At 41.3% G+C, this 13,262-nt stretch overlaps 2 protein-coding genes across 2 annotated transcripts in view; both read left to right on the forward strand.

Annotated features, from left to right (window-relative positions):
- ppp2r3a (protein phosphatase 2, regulatory subunit B'', alpha) overlaps positions 1–13,262 on the forward strand; it is a 172,199-nt gene that overhangs the window by 178 nt on the left and 158,759 nt on the right. The gene's annotated exons all lie outside the window — the stretch shown is intronic.
- The window catches only part of stag1a (STAG1 cohesin complex component a), a 55,542-nt gene continuing 43,440 nt past the window's right edge, over positions 1,161–13,262 (forward strand). Inside the window, exon 1 of the mRNA XM_083998723.1 lies at positions 1,161–1,573. The gene's annotated coding sequence lies outside the window, so the exon portion shown is untranslated. The remainder of the gene's footprint in view (positions 1,574–13,262) is intronic.

Genomic DNA, 13,262 nt, shown 5'->3' on the forward strand with positions numbered 1-13,262 from the left:
ATAATGTAAAGTAAAGTAAAATTACATTTTGGGAGGAAGGTGATGGACAAAAAAGACATTTGAATATGTTTTTATTTTTTTACTAACAAATGATTAAATGGTAAAGTGATAATGACAAATTATTGTTTACTGCAGCTCTTTCATTTACATTCAGTTGCAGTTTTATTATTATAATCGTTATTATTATTCCCATACTGTCCATATCAGTAAGGGTGAGCTGTATATATACTATTATAACATCTGTCCGTTAGTGCAATACAAATCAACAGCAACAACAAACTACATCCTTCAAAATGGTAAATTTGAACACCCTAGGTTTCAATTTTTCTCTGTTAAGGGTTGTTAAAAGTTTTCTTGGGAGTTTTTCCTCGGGGCAGAACATGTTGTAATGATGCTTTGAGACAAACTGTAAAAATGTGCTATACAAATAAAATTGCCTTCCCTTGCCTTGTCTTTAAATCATTTTTAACAAATATTGAACATGATAACTTTATAAAACGGTGATTTAAGTGTTGCCTATATGTCATGTTTAATATATTTTAATCTCCTGTGCAATTACATAACGATTGTGTGATGTATTTTTGACTTTTAATTGCCAAATTACATTTGAATAGATAGATAGATAGATAGATAGATAGATAGATAGATAGATAGATAGATAGATAGATAGATAGATAGATAGATAGATAGATAATAATAATAATAATTCATTAATTTTGTATAGCGCTTTTTCAGTGACCCAAAGACGCTTAGATAGATAGATAGATATACATACTTTATTGGTCTCAAGCTGAAATTACAGTGCAGCAGCAGCATTACACAGACACACAGTGATGATAACAACAAGTATAAGAATATAAAGAATAAGAATATAAAGAACAAACTATAGCCTACATAATAAAATAGCAAAATATAAAGGACAAACTATGCATAATAAAATAGCAATATATCTTATTGAAATGTGTGTAATCCATTCTTCTTTATCATTCTAATATTTTACTCTATTTTGTCTTAATGTACTTTAATTATTTACTTGCTATACTGTCTGCAGAAATGGAATAAAGACATTTGGAAAAAAGAAAAATAAGAAATGTGTGTAATATCTATTTTACAGTCGTCATGTGTTCTTTGTGACTATTGTTGGCTATTTTATGTTTTAAATAAACTGTCATGACAAAATAAAAGTATATAGGGTGGAGGAGAAGTGGGGGTCTCTCTGCTCCTGTGCGCGTCCCCGTGAGTGTTGTGTTGTTGCGGTCCCTCCCTTTCCCCCAATGCGCGACCCCCGAGGCGCGCGTCCGCCGCGGCGTGCGGGCGAGCGGGCGGCGGCGGGCGGCTGGCCCCGCTGTGTCCGCCAGGGGGCAGCTGTGTCTCGGTCTGAGGCTGCGCCGCTCCCGCTGCATCACAGAGAGGAAAATACCACCAGATGGCGGTTTAGGATTGCTGCTCTTCTCTCAAGGCGCGGTTCCGCTCGCACGGGCCAATTTTCAATATTAAAATACGCACGATATTAAAACGAAAATCGATTTATTATCTCGGAAGGTGATTATCGATTCGGCGATGGTCGTTAAAGGTGAGTGTCTTCGTGTTTTTGTCGTGTTTTGTGCTGGTGGGGAAGGGAGACGGAGCACAGATTAAAGATGGTGGCCAGCAGACAGGGAAGGCTGGTTGGTGGTGGTGTGTGTTGGGTTGGGGGATGGGCGCTAGCGGCGGCTAACGGAGCTCAATGTGCTTTCTCCCTCTCTCTCTCCCTCACTTACATTATAGCCTAGCGGAGCTGCTGCTGCTGCTGCTGCTGCTTGTTAGCTTGTGTGCTACCTAGCTCCCTCCCCCCCTCTCTAAAAATTTCTCGTTCAAGACAACTTGCCAGAAAGGGGGCAAGTGGTTGCCGGCCTGCTTGCTGTTTTTTTTTTTTTTTTTTTTTTTTTTGTCAGCTATTTTTTCTTTTTTTGCCCATCCGGCTGCTGGAGTTTGGCTTGTCAACAAATAAAGAGCCATGCGGTGTGACGTGTTTTCTTGCTCTTTCTTTGCAAGGCAGGATTCAGACTGAGCAGCAGAGCATCATCACATCTCCTTCTCCTCTCTCTCTCTCATCTGCACAGCCCCGTGTTGTGATGATTGTGTACAGTATTTATTGCCTCACTCCCTCTCCTCTCCTGTCCTGCCCTGCCTGCCGTGTGTGCGGGGGCTTTTCTTTCTCTGCAGCTCTTAATGCCACTTGCCACGTAGCTGTTTGACTTTGTTGTCATGAAGCTAATGTTTGATTTCTGATTTGCACACGCACATAATATGAACGTGCCACTTTTCCTCCTCCACCACCACCATGACAACACCATCCCAGCATCCCCAGCTCCCTTCTTGGCTTTCCAAGTTTTTGCAGAGTAGTGGGGGTCACTTTTATTTTGGTTTTTTCTTTACTAATAATAAACATGTTGCTGTGTTTCATATATTTTATGAATGACAGCACGTGAATGCATCTTTTGGGGGGCTTGTGCATGCATGCAACAAGATTATTATGGCGCTTTTCCCCCCTTTTCTTTCCTTTTTTTTTTTTTTTTTTTTTTACCCCAAACCTTCCTTTCCCGCCCCCTTCTTCTTCCTCTTCCTCTGTGCGGGAAGCAGCCAGGCAGGCAACACTGACTGAGCTGGGGGGGAAACATGAGTCACATTAGGGGGGATGGGCTCCACAACCAACCAACCAGCCCTACAGGTTTAAACTGGCTCCAGTCTTGGCTCCCCTCCCACACTGACTGACTGACTGACCTGTGTGTGTGTGTTTGGGGAGGGGGCCAGTTGATAGTGGGTCAGACAACCAACCAATCTCACTCAGATTGTTGCATAACTGCTTTGTTTATGGTTTGGCCATGTGATTTCTTTTTCTTTTTTTTTCTTCTCATCGTCCAGGCTGTCTTGGATTGCTATCTGCAGCCAGCTTCGCCTAGCTGCCAACTTATCATTCAGTGTTTCCACCCCGCGCTGCACAAATCACTGTTCATATATCCTGCAGAACAAAGTTAAAGGAAACACATGTTAGTCAGACATTGCAAGAGCTGCATTTGGTAAATGGAAGTGGCATTGGTGGCTCCTTGTTTTGAGTTTAGCTGCACATAAGTAGTTTGATTTTTGCTGTGTTGACATAGAGGTTATGTAATTATATCAGGAAACATCATAGGTTCAAATATTTGTGTATTTTCAGTAGGTATATGGGAGGAAATGGTTGCACAGGTGTAGGTTTTGTTTTCATGTGGAATGATATTGTTTCTTAATCTGATGTTACCTCACCTCATCTGAATGGGGGTCGCTCAGGTGTGATTTTCCATAACAATATCAGTGTGTCCACTCCAGTGAAGAGACTGGCAGTGGCAGGCCATTTCTTATTGATAGTGATAACTCAACCAGACATGAGTTTAATCCAAGAGTTAGGTCAACAAACTGACAAACACATTTATTTTTCATTTAATTTCATTTATTTGTTTATTTGTAATGGGACTCTGCATATTTATGAACATATGAACTTGTTGTAAATATGCCAGATTTAGCTCTGGAGCTAATTTCCATCTAGTCCTCACACCACAACACTGATTTAAATTAAAATTATATAAATTCAATATCACCATAAGCTGCCTCGTTCATTGATTTTCAATGGCGGTTTCTTTTTTGTTGAATATATTTTTCGGCTTTTTGCCTTTATTTGATAGTGATGACAGTAGAGATAGACAGGAAAGGGGGAGGCAGAGAGAGGGGGAACGACACGCAGGAAAGGGCCGCCCGACACGGGACTCTACATGGGGCGGCCGCTTTACCCACTGCGCCACGCACCGCCCCTTCAATGGCGATTTCAAAGGCGAACACAGTGTATGGTTTATTTTTATACCATTATTCTACTGTATTTATGCAAATTAACAATTAGGCTGATAAAAAATAAAATACAATCAAGACAATTCAATTTTTAATATATTTAACCTCCTGCTACAGTAAAGTGCAGTAAGAGCAGCTACAATTTAGTTCAACTGGACCTCTTTTATTCATTCATTATATCTATGAACATTTTGCACGAGAACAGTATTGAATGTCTTTGATTGATTGATGCTAACCCTCTGTCCGCTGCATCAATGGGATGTTTGGTTGTTGATATGTGCTCTGACATTTGAGATTTGCACTTTGACAACAACAACACCACACATTGTGACCTTTGCCCCTCTTCTATATGAAGAGCCACAGCGAGGCCTTGTGTGTGTTTTGATGCCTGAACGCTTTGTAGACAGTGCAGAGGTCTGTTTGCTCTTCAAACCAAGGAGGAGCCATAAAAGCTGTTGCATTTCCACAGCACCGTGTATATTTAATATTTATTTTCCGACATCATCATGCATAATTGCACTTGTAACACAATTTACCATCCATTAAACATGAGAACACAGTTTATTTGCATCTCTTAACTGTTGGATTATATATGTATATACACAGTTGTTCTGACACCAAACAGAAAAGCTCTGTGTTGTGATGGTTGCGTCTTTATCCTTGAAGTAGAAAAACAGAGTCTAATAAACATCCTCACAGTTTTATTTCTGTTTGTCGATGGCTTTGTGCACGCTGATGAATATTCAGTTAAACGCTGGCTTGGCTCGTCCTTGTCTTGGGAATCGAACCCTTTTAAAGCCGACAGTTGGTTGCAAATTTTCTTGCATAACTCTCCAAGAGGGAACTGATCACTACAACTGTTTTCAACTTTTAGGGTTAACAACAGTGTAACAGACTGGAAATGAGCCCTCCTCCTCCTTCTCCTTCTCCGTATCCCTCGAATGGCTTGGCTCTTTGCCCTTAGTTGCTCTCCTATAGTAAAGCTATAAACTACATAATGGTGCTCATCAGTAGTATTCACACTGTTGTAATTTTTTAAAGTATGAATGGGCAGCAGTTATAAGCAATAGTCGGTGGTAGAGCTGGTTTCACAAGCAAATGTCTTGTGCAGTGGTTGATACTGTACAGAATGATTAATTATCTTAAACCTGAAGCTATGAATCAGAGTGGAAAGCTCAGACCTGGATAACTCACTCCACTGCTGTAGTTATGAATTGTACCATTTGATGGTTTTCTTCCTCAGCCATGCAGAGGCTCACGTACAGCGACTCGAGCGTGTGCAGTTGAGTGTGTGTGGTTTTTGTTAGAGCCATATGCTGCTTATAATGACACAGCTCTGGAGATTATGTAATGGCTTTGACATTTGTCAGAGCCTATTACACGGTGACCTTGATTCAAAGATGTTGGCTATAGAAAGAATATTTCCTGTTCCTATTGTTGGCCAGCCTCTGGTGGTGTGAGGCTCAGCGAGAGGGATGTCAAAGCACAAGTGTATATTACTGCCATCTGCCCTCATGAGTCTGTAATCTGTATGTTAATAATAATGATAATAATAATGACAATAAAGTGTTTTTAAGTGCTTAAACTGACTGAATCACATAATTGCCCTCCGAAATCTAGTTTTTCTCCATGATTATCTTTATGAAAGTATTACACCAGGTGGATTTGCAGTTGCTGCAATGATCTGAATGCATTTTGCATTTTGAATTAGTGCAAAATCATCATTATGCATATATAAACTAGGGCAAACTTGCATTTTTACCTTGTTTTTCTTAGTGACATGTGGTGCTACAGTCAAAGCCCTGCAGCCGCCTCCTTGTGTCTTCATGCAAAAAGCAAAAAAAAAAAAAAAATCCTGCACACAACACTTTCACAAACAGTTTTGTCACCGCCGGCTGGTTTGAGGCTTTCATTGTGATGTGGTTTCCTGTTGTGTAATTAGCCACGTCGTTGCTGCTGCTGCTGTCAGACCTGTTCGCTGTGATTCTTCTTGTCGGGTGCATGGGCCCAAGTCAAGTCAGAAGTAGTGACATCGCTGCAAAAACCAAAAGTTGACGTTGTTTGCAGGCGCATGCTGGAGTGTAAGTCCATACGCAGAGAAACAAGGATGAGAAATTTACTTTATCAGCCTGATAAGCACAGAAATTGACCTGAATCATCATGTTCCACAACTTCTTTTCTTTTCTTTTTTTTAACACTGGTTGGGTTTGACTCTTGTATCAGCAGCATTTATTAGTGACAGGACTGTGGAGTGTTATACAAGGTTATTATACAAAACAGCTCACAGTTTCACAGTGTTACTGCTCATTGGTCCATGTATAAGCAACGTTATTTACTTTAGTTTACTTTCGGTTTCACTATGCAGCCAAATCTCACTTCAGACTTTTTTTTAAAGTTAACAGCGGCAATGAATTAAAGTAAAATAGAAGTCTATACAAAGATGTGACTGTAATTAATCAAAGAGCCACGTGGAAAACTCATTCACTCAGAGAGGGGAAACATCTGACTCTGTCTACTAATTATTATCAGCCTGTTGGTCCGGCAGCTTTTTCTTCACTCAACCTGGACAAGAAGCTTAAAGACCCATTGGCAGGTTTCCACATTTACACATATTTATTCACAGATCAGTGAGGGGAAACATTGATCTAAACCACAGTGTGGGTGTGTTTGTACTGTTTAAAGGGATAGTTCACCCAAAATTGAAATTTCACTCATTATCTAGCAGTGCATGTCCATGTAGGCCTAACAGTTGCAAATGGATACCAACTGTCTTTGTAACAAAAAGACACACCAAAAAACACCCAAATACCTCCATGCTACTCATATGTAATGTCCGTCTTGTATTGAGGCCCCGAAATGTGAAATTGTCCCGAAAAAAATTAAATAAGTCTATATTTCAAGCTTGTTTGTAGCGGAAGCTCCTCTTCCCAGTTCGTCCAAATTTGACGAACCGGGAAGAGGAGCTTCGAGAAGCTTCCGCTACAAAACAAGCTTGAAATATAGACTTATTTAATTTTTTTCGGGACAATTTCGCAATTTCAGGGCTTCAATACAAGACGGACATTACATACGAGCAGCATGGAGGTTATTTGGATGTTTTTTGGTGTGTCTTTTTGTTACAAAGACAGTTGGTATCCATTTGCAACCGTTAGAGCCTATATGGACATGCACTGCTACGCCGAGACCCCCTGTAACTCAGAGAAGCCACGGAGGACTCTGAAACATCTCCCAGCCCTTAGTCGACATGAGGATGAGTAGATAGATAATGAGTGCAATTTCAATTTTGGGTGAACTATCCCTTTAAGCTCTTTGCGCTTTATGGTCATTTATTAGCACAGCCAGGTATTCATGTTTTTTTTTTTTACTGCATGGCTTCAACTGCTCATTGCTGCTGCTGGTGTGAAAGTGCAAAATGCTGCTTAGCTGAGGCAGATTACATAATATTGCAGTGTTGACACAACGACAGGTCAGATAACATAACGACTGTACCGGCTCTATTTCCAGCTCCATAAAGAAGCAGGAGGAGGAGGAGGAGGAGGAGGCTTAATCTGTATTCAGAGGGTATTTGATAAAGTAATGCTATTCAGCTGTCAGGTTGAGCAAGTAATGAGGCTAGGTGCGTCATGTCAAGTGTGTGTGTGTGTGTGTTTTGAAGGTGTGTGTGGCTTGTGCACTCTCCCTGGTATTCCTGCAGGTCTCAGTGGTTGCCCAGGCTGAGCAAGCTGCTTTTAAACCTGCAGCTGACACACATACACACAAACGGCCGTGGTTATCACTAGTTTTGTGAAGAGTCAAGTGTGTGAAAACAAAAACCCAAGGATTTAGTTTCCTTTCTTTGGTCTTCTTTCTCTTCCTCGATAAAGAACAAGGTTGTCTCTAAAAATCTGGGATCTGACAGGATCGTACATGAGCATTTAGTGCGTTTACAAGTCTCAGTGTGGTGAGCTGCTCCTTGGTTACTGGTATTTCTCCCCTATGAAACTCAGTTAGTGTGTTTGTTTTAATGGCTTTGATCTAATTCCTCTGGAAAACCTGGTTAGTCGACTTGCCGAAGAGAAAATAACTGCAGCTCCTACACAACTAAATGCATTTGACACCTGTGCTTTGAAACACAAAGACAGGATGAGATGTGTTAAATCGGCAGCAGTATGTGGGACATGTAGACTTATTAAACCATAAACTGACTTCCCCAACACAAACAATGTAATGCATTAGGCTTTTATTATTTGTTCCAATGTAAATGACTTGAGTACGTACATTTAGAGGCTCCGTAATGAAGCATAAATCTCAAGCTCGTAATGGTTTTTCATCATCTTCTTCTGCTTATTATTATTATTACATCCCAGCTTTTTGCAGAGACGATATGAATTCACAAGTAAATCCAAGGACGAACAATCTCCCATCAGTCTGAGTCTGTGATAATGGGTTAGTCCGTGCCAAAGCAGTGGTGTTTCTCACTTTGCAGTTATTTTTGCATGAAGGAATTAAAGTCATTGACCCACTACTCGTATCATATTTGATTAGAATAAGTCACAACATACTGTATGTAAAGAGTTATAGGAAATGATGGCATCCTCATGTAGATCACAGGATATTTGGATGTTTGGATGGACATTGTGTTGTGTTGTGTTGTGTTTTGCATATGAGTCAGTCTGGACAGTTGGGAGATGCTGTGCTGCTGCTCCCACCTGTGATGGCATCGCCCCGCGCTCTGTTGATACCGACAGCTGCTCATTTTTATACGCCGGCGCTGTAACGTGGTGGAGCTTTGTAGCCTGGAACACCTTATTAAAAGACTGAGCCTCAGACAGATGGCTCAGAGAAGAGAAGCGGAGAAGAGAAGAGAAAAGAAAAGACTCACTGCCACCAGCGTTTCACTTTCCCTCACTTGACTCGATGCAGAGGGAGAGTTGAGTTTAAGGTGGTGAGAAGAACAGTGGGCCTTTGTGTGGAAGGAGTAGATGCAGGTTCTCTGTACGTTTAAGTTAAGATGGTTCGATGCTCTTAATGTTGTGAACAGATATAAAGACAATTTAAAATGTGCAGTAATGTATTTGGCTAGCTATAACTCCTCCTGTGTGACATCTTTAAGTGGATGTAGTCATGCAAACAAATAAATGACACTATAATAAAACACAATTGGATTTTTATAGCAGCTAGATACTCTAAGAAACTGAATTAGTGGGATTAAAGTGGATTAAAGTTGGAATAATACTTCACATTTGAAACTGCACATTCATAAACAGGTTATTTCTATCCAGGTGGCAATAAGACAGTACAAGTGGAACAATAACACAAGAGTAATGCAGACAAGAATGAGGAATGATTAGAATTAATAAAATACACAAAAGCTGTAAAACAGCAGAGTAAATAAATTAGATAGAGAGGAGAGGATGAAAAATTAATACAGTCGAAAGAATTGAATAAATAATAGTTATAAGACTCAAAAACCAGATGAAGAAAAAAGTACCATAATGAATGAATGTGTTAAAGATCTGAAGGCTCTCACTCAGCTGCTCTCAGATCTGTGGGGTCGGCTCTCTGTCCAGGCGGCTTGTAGCATTAAAACCCAAACAGCAGCCTTCACCACCACATAGTGCACATTTCCTTATTCCTCCTCCTAGGTGGAAAGAATTTCTTTTTGGGGCTCTTGGCCAGCGGTATGGTGGATGGCGGTGGATGGTGGTGAAGTCCTGCATTTGCATAAACATCGATCGTGAATTGTATCCGATTCCCCCTCCAGGAGTGTGGTGTGCATAGTTTAAAGAGAATGAGAAGGAGGAGGAGAGAGGTTATGATGCATTATTAATATCTTTGTGGGGGCATTAAAGTTTAGCTACCTCCAGTTTCAGATGCACAGATTGATATCCAGCACAGTTTTTCTTAATAGTGAGTAAATTCTCGCCTCGGCTTTGACTAGTTATTTGTATTTATGTGTTTCCGGGCGGGCCATGCAGATCTAAATTTGGCGCCAGACCAGACTAGACCTGCAAATCCTCTAGGTGTCATTTACACCACCAGGCGAGGGGTTAACGGTCGGCTTCGAGCAGCAGCAGCAGCACCTCCTCCTTAGCATCAGCTTGCAGCAGCGTGTGTGTGTCAGCGGTCAGAGCTGTTTGTACACACACTCTTACTTAATATTGATTCACCGACCTGAGCCAAGTGATTTCTCTCGGATGTACAGAGGGGAAATGAAGTGTTGCAAAAAAAAAAAAAAAGGGCTCAAGTCAGTGACAGGGCTCCTTCACAAGTCTGCAGGATATAAATAGTCGTCCCCCTGCTAAATCTTTATTGGTATTGACAGTAAATAAATATGGATGGATATGTTTGTTGATTCATGGTTGGATAGTTTGTTGCTCGCATTGATTTTCCTGCAGGAGAAGATACAGATACACGACAACAGGCAGAGTTACCGACGACGATATGTGTTTGTTTTGGTTTTATTTGCTGTTGCCCCCGTGTTGAGAAGTCATTACTTTCCCCCCATCTGCTGTTTTGGCCCGTGTACAGGGGATTAAAGGGGGGGTTTCCCTGCTCAGTGCTCACACACCGGCTAACTCCAACAGATTATTTACCCACAAACCCTCCTTTTCTTATTCCCCGCCGACTGTGCGTTATTATCTCAGCAGCATAATCATCCACATGAACCCAACGGTCCAGTGCAGCAGCAGCAGCATCAGACAGACTCGCTGCCTCCTCAAGCTGTTGGTGTATCTGGGAAACAAGTCGTGTTTGAAGACTTTCTGCAGTCGCTGGTGGAGTCCTAATACTTTATAGAGATTTTATTTGCATAGAGAAAAAGCAGCGATGGGTGTCGAGCGTTGAGAAGATGAAGCCTGTTGTTGTATCTAGTTGTTTGTGCAGCAAAGTCCAAAAGTCTGAGACCACGTAACATTAACATTTCTACTGCTTTTCGCCCTTATAAAGGCATTAATCTCTCAGCCTTCTTCAAGTTATATGTTTCAGCCTATAGCGTCAGACTTTTTCAACAGTTCTTCAGCAGTTTCTGCAGCTAATTCAACTTTGTTTCAATGCTTTCTTCAGCTTATTCAGCATTATCTCAAGGAAATTTAAATCAAATGCAACTGGACTTATATTTGTCTAGGAAGATGTTTCACCTCATCGTCAGTTCATGCATATGACCTGGACAAATGAGAATATTCACAGGCTTATTCAGCATTGCTTCAGCAGTAGCGTTCAGCTGCTTTCAGCATTCGCACCGTTTCCTTTCTTGGAGAAATGCTCTTTCTAGTTCGTTTTAAAATGGTCTTGCCTTGCTTCATCGCACACACACTATATATATATATAGAGAGAGTATATGACCAGTTCCTCAAAATTATGTTGTTGTGCAATTTCAGAGTTGCCTTGGTAACTTGTTATTATCACAATAACAATATGATGCTGTTGGTTAAACCACCTTCATCCAGACTTGTGCTGCAGCTGCTGCTTATTTTATTATGCTTTGTGAAATAACAAATTATGATTAAAGTGAACAGAAAAATGGCCATGATGACTAATCCTGAGAACCTGACATCTTGAAATGTTTATGACCGTTTATAAAAAAATAAAAAAAATGAAACAAGGCTGTAACTGTATCCTATAACTAAATCTGTGCCTCTTCACTGTCCGTCAGTTCATCTGTTCATGGACCGAATGCTTCAGCTCTGTTGTACTGGACAGCGTATCACGGCAGCTTTCACATCCCCTTCTCATCTATACTCATGATTTATTTGCATGCACCTTGCAGTAAATGTTAATCCCCCACTAGGGCTTTTTTTTTTTTAACTGCACAGACTGAGCAGCCTCTTCTCCTGCTCGGCTCGGCTCGGCTCTGGAGAAACTCTGCAAGCTGCCAAAGATCCAAAGTGATTTAACGATGAGAAATGAAACAACAACTCTGGAGTCGAACTGTGACCAGTTCAGATGTTCAAAACTCCAAAAAGAGGAGGATGCAGGTTTAATTTACCGACAGATAGCCTAGGTAGAAGTGATAAGCAGCAAATTGCTGTGAAACTGATTATTGCTGACAATGTCATTCTCGCGCAATTAATTAATTAAAAAATAATGACAGAAGCCGTAAATAAATGTTCTGAATGAATGAATCACCTGCTTCAGTCAACGCTCACCAGCCTCTTCTACTACTGCTACTTCTGCTACTACTACTTCTTCTTCCTACTACTTCTTTATCTTCTACTACTACTACTTCTACTTCTACTACTACTTCTTCTTTTTCTTCTACTACTACTACTACTGCTATAGCCTACTACTACTATTTAGTTTAGCTTAGTTTATTATGTCGAGGACAATCCCAATTAATTAACTGTATCAATAACATTAACATTACTTCTTTGTCCACTACTACTACTACTTCTTGTTCTTCTAGCCTATTATTTCTTCATCTGCTTCTACTACTTCCCGTTCTTCTTCCTCTTCTTCTTCCTCCCTGAGCCTCAGTCTGTATCTGGCCGGTCATTATTCCTCTCAGCTGTCTCTCTCTCTCTCTCTACTTTATGACTATACTTTTTTTTTTTTTGTTGTTGCTTTGACATCTGCCTTCTCAGATTAGTGAGTTTCTGCCGCTCCGCTGAAGTCTTCGCCGTGCCGCCAGATCATTAGAAAGTAATAATGGGTGTGCGGACTAATAGCCTCTGCAAGGGGTGTGTGTGTGTGTGTGTGTGTGTGTGTGTGTGTGTGTGTGTTTGTGTGTGTGTGTGTGTGTCATGCCCGTCTATTAGAAGTGAATATGAGCCCGACTGAAAATCTGGGCCAAGGTGAGAGAAGGAACCCAGACAGATGAGAAAAAGAACAAATGAGTCTTTCTCCCCCCCATCCTCCTCCCTCTACACTGCTGTCACACTTTCTCCCCCTTTTTTGCCCCCTCTCTCCCCCCTTCTCGCTCTCGCAGCTCCATTTTGCGTCAGCTGCAGCCGACGAGCCGGCAGCCATTGCACAGACAGAGAGAGAGAGGTGGAGAAACAATTGTCTCCTCTCTGTCATATCCTCCTTCTCCTGGAAAGCCTCTCCTCCTCTCCTTAGCCTTGCCCCCCCCCCACCACTTTTTTTGTGCTTATGATCTATTTATCCTTTATTCACAGGAGGTAGTTCTCAGGAGATAGAGGGAGGGGGGTGAGAAGAAAAAAAAATCTATTTTTCAGTAGAGATCTTATCAGTTTGTGCAGTTCACACACCATCATCCTTCCCCTCCCCTCCTCGTCTGCTGCCATCAGGCTTTGTGTGCTGCAGAGAACGAGCGTAGTACAGTGGCAATAACAGATGGCTGTGTGTGTGTGTGTGTGTGTGTGCGTGTGTGTGTGCACGGGAAGATGACTATGTGTCTGACTCTGTGACTTCAGTGTGTCGGATGGGTAATCTCCCGTGTGACATAATCATAATCTGGTTAAACC

Source organism: Trachurus trachurus (assembly GCF_905171665.1).
Source record: "Trachurus trachurus genome assembly, chromosome: 22".
NCBI classification, from domain to species: domain Eukaryota; kingdom Metazoa; phylum Chordata; class Actinopteri; order Carangiformes; family Carangidae; genus Trachurus; species Trachurus trachurus.